Source organism: Octodon degus, unplaced genomic scaffold (genome assembly GCF_000260255.1).
Source record: "Octodon degus isolate 3935 unplaced genomic scaffold, OctDeg1.0 scaffold00158, whole genome shotgun sequence".
Taxonomy (NCBI): Eukaryota; Metazoa; Chordata; class Mammalia; order Rodentia; family Octodontidae; genus Octodon; species Octodon degus.
Genome location: NW_004524734.1, coordinates 2220215 through 2223712, shown reverse-complemented (window position 1 = coordinate 2223712; position 3498 = coordinate 2220215).

Here is a 3498-nt window from a genome sequence, read left to right as displayed (position 1 = left end):
GGCATGTGGTGCTGGGGGATTGAACCGCGGTCCCTGATGCCTTGCCAAGCTTGTTCCAAGTAGGTGCTTTAGACCACTGAGCCATCTCTCCAGCCCCATGTTTCTTTTTTAATTTAATTTAATTTAATTATTTTGGTGTGTTTCAATATTGTATTCAACATAATTTTTTTTCCCTGTACCGGGGATTGAACTCAGGACCTTGCACTTGCCAGACAGGCACTTATTCTACTGAGCTATCTCCCTGGCCCCGACATAACTCTTAAAAGCAGGCATTTATAGGTGCTAGCAATATAAAAAGGAGCAAAGTCCTGACCTCCAAGAATATACATTCTCTAGGAAGACTGGTAGACAGCTACTTGATAGTGTATCAGGTGGGGTACAGTGTAGCAGAAGGCTATAAGATCTATAGCATCTAGAGAATGACAGATGGGAGCTGCCATGGTCAGGGAAGGCCTTGCAGGTTGTTATGGCTTCTATCTAGATGTCCTGCCAAAGCTTCGTGCATTTGTAGGTGGAGCTTTTCAGAGATGGCTGGATCTAAGGTGTATGATATCTGGATTAGTCCCTTAATTGGATTAGCATAGTTCTGGGTGTGGCTGAATGGATTTTTTGGAGGAAGGATGCCTCACCCTGGGTGTGGGTGGCTTGTAGCCCAGATGGAATATAAAGAGAAAGATGGAAGGCAGGCTCACTATCTCCTAACTGCCCTCCATGGTCTGTTCTTCTCTGTCATGCCCTTCTACCATGCTACTCATCACAGAACCAGCTGACCATGAACTGAAACTTCTATAGACTGTGAGCTAAAATAAACCTTTCCTCCTGATACCTTGTGGGTGTCAGGCATTTTGAGAACCAAGAAAATAACTAAGGAACTGCTGAAGTGACATCTTGCAGTCACATGGGAGGTAAGAGCAAAGGTGAATGTGTAGAGACAGTCTCAGTGGGAACAGCAGGAGAGGGTGGGAGAATGGTTGGTGCACCTATGAAAGGCCTGGACAGCAGGAGGATGGGCAGAGTAGGAGATGAGGCCAGAGAGGTCAAGAAGTCTGAGGTGGAGCTGCTCAGACAGTGTCCTGCAAACCATGCTTAGAGGTCAGGGTTTAGTGAGAAAGGAGTCCCTAGAGCTGTTGGGTAAAAGTGTGGTTCGATTCTGGTGTTGGAGTCTAGTTAGGGTGGGATGGAGTGGGTCAGACAGTGAGGTCTGTGGAAGCAGGGATTCCAGTTTGGGAGGCCATTGTAGTTACTCATGTGAGATGATAATGACTTTGAGCCACCATGGGAATGAGGAGGGCACGAGAAGTGTTTGCTTATGGATATATGTCAGATAAAAACTCAGCACAATTTGTTCATGGATTGGACGTAGCCTTTGAGCAAAAGAGAAAAGAGTCACTGATTACTTGGCCTTGGCTACCAAAATAGAAGTTGTTTATTGGGATAAGGAAGGGTGAAAAGGGGCAGTTTTGAGATAGTGAAGATTTAGCTATTTGGATTTCAACAAGAATAGCTTAGTAAGTATTTAAAGGAAGTTGGATACAAGAGACTGGAGTGCGGGAAGAAGTCCTCGTGGGAGGCAGTAACTGGGGGGCCATCAACAAATAGATGGCTTGGTACTTGTGTGAACTGTTGCTAACAATTCAAATAAGACAAACACTGGGAACTGACCATGGGGGTCAACCATGTAGTGATCATCAGTGACCTCAAAATGAGTTATTTCTCTGAGCGGTGGGAAGAAAACCAAATTGGAATGGATTTAAAAAGGATGGGAAGAGAATAACTAGAGATAGTCAAATGTTTATTTCAAGGAGTTAAGATATAAGCAGGAGAAAGGAGGAGCAGGTTTAAAGGGAGGATTTAAATAAGATGAGAAAAGATGAGCATTATATGTTGATTAGAAACACTGCATTTGAGAAGAAAAATGTTGGCACAGTAGTGAGAGGATAGTTACTAGCTGGGGAGTCTTGAAATCAAGAATTCATTCACGGGACAGAGGAAAGGCAGGCAACCCAGGTACAGGTAGGCTGCGAGGGGTTGTGGGGGAGGGTACAAAACTGTTCTTCTTTTGACATCTATTTTCCTTTGAAAAATGAAACATCACTAGCCAAGAGTGAGGGAGGGAAGGAGATGTTGAATGTGAGCAGGGGTGGGATTGGGATAGGCCAGGAGGAGAGGGAAGGATGGCAGGATTGCTGCTCCTTCCTGAAGCTTGGACCCTGTTACATATCTCAAGTGAGACCAGCAGCATAGACGTGAATATTTCCTCCAACTCTATTTTGCCCCCTGGGCTCACTGTGATCTGGTGGAGTTAGACTTCACCTGGATTGAGGCAGTTAGAGTAGCCAGGAGGATGAGGGTGAATGCAGAGGAATGAGTAATTGGATGGGTCATGGTGCTTCAGAAGAGTGCAACAGAGATGGAATTGCTGGCCTCAGAGGAAAAGAGTTAGAGGTAGAGCTGGATGCAAGACTGTGGATACCAATAGATTATTGACTTTGTGCAGCCGTTGTTAATGACAGTACATAGGCTATAATCAAGAACTACAGGGCTGAAGTATGGTGAAGATGAGACCATTAGAAGTGAACATATCCAAGAACTGAGAAGCTAAGGGAATGGAAAAGTCTCTAGGTAGTACTGTAATCACTAGAATTATGAGAGGGGTGGTCTTGGACTTTGTGAACAGTGCTACTCAGTGAAGTGATGGTGATCATTAGATCTGCTGCAGAAGGGGTAGGTTTCAAGAATTTCCAGGTCAGTCACCCGGAAGCAGCAGTGAGCCTCCAGGATACCTACACCACTTCCAGGCCCCAAATAATTGGGGGGCGGGCGTGAGGGAGGGCAGTCAAGAAAGCAGTCACCACAAGAGGGCGCTGTGCTCAGTGTAGCATCCAGGTCCCTGGGTCTGGTCTTCCTGGGATTGCCATACAATCACATCACGAACTTTTAAGATGGTACCGATGCCTGGCTTCCCTCAGACCATTGAAATCAGAATCTCTGGACATGACTGAGAGCTCTTGGCCAACATTCAATATCATAACATATTTCAATTCTTGTTCATTTCAGGGGTGTGCAATGGCATCTTCTGGTTGTTTCAATTTGTGTTTTCCCACATTCTAGCTGGAGTGTATACTTTTTATTTTTTTATAAGTTTGAGCTCTTTTCATTTTTTTCCCCCATTACCCATCTGTTTAGATCTTGACTCATTTCCCTCCCTTGGATTTATTAGTCATCTTCATATTGATCTATTGCAACATGTCATATATTTTGGATGCTGTGCCTTTTGTGGTTACATATGCTGTGAATGCTTTCTTCTAATCTGTGGTTTGTCCTTATTTTCTATTCAGCAGTAAATTTTAGTTTTAATATAAATAGATAATGTATCAGTTATCAATCTTATTCTTGTGATTTGTGCATCTTATCATTTGGATCACTTAAATATAACTCATTTGAAAGTGGAAGTAGACATTTATATTTACTAATTTTCTGGGAGAAAAATTCAGTTTT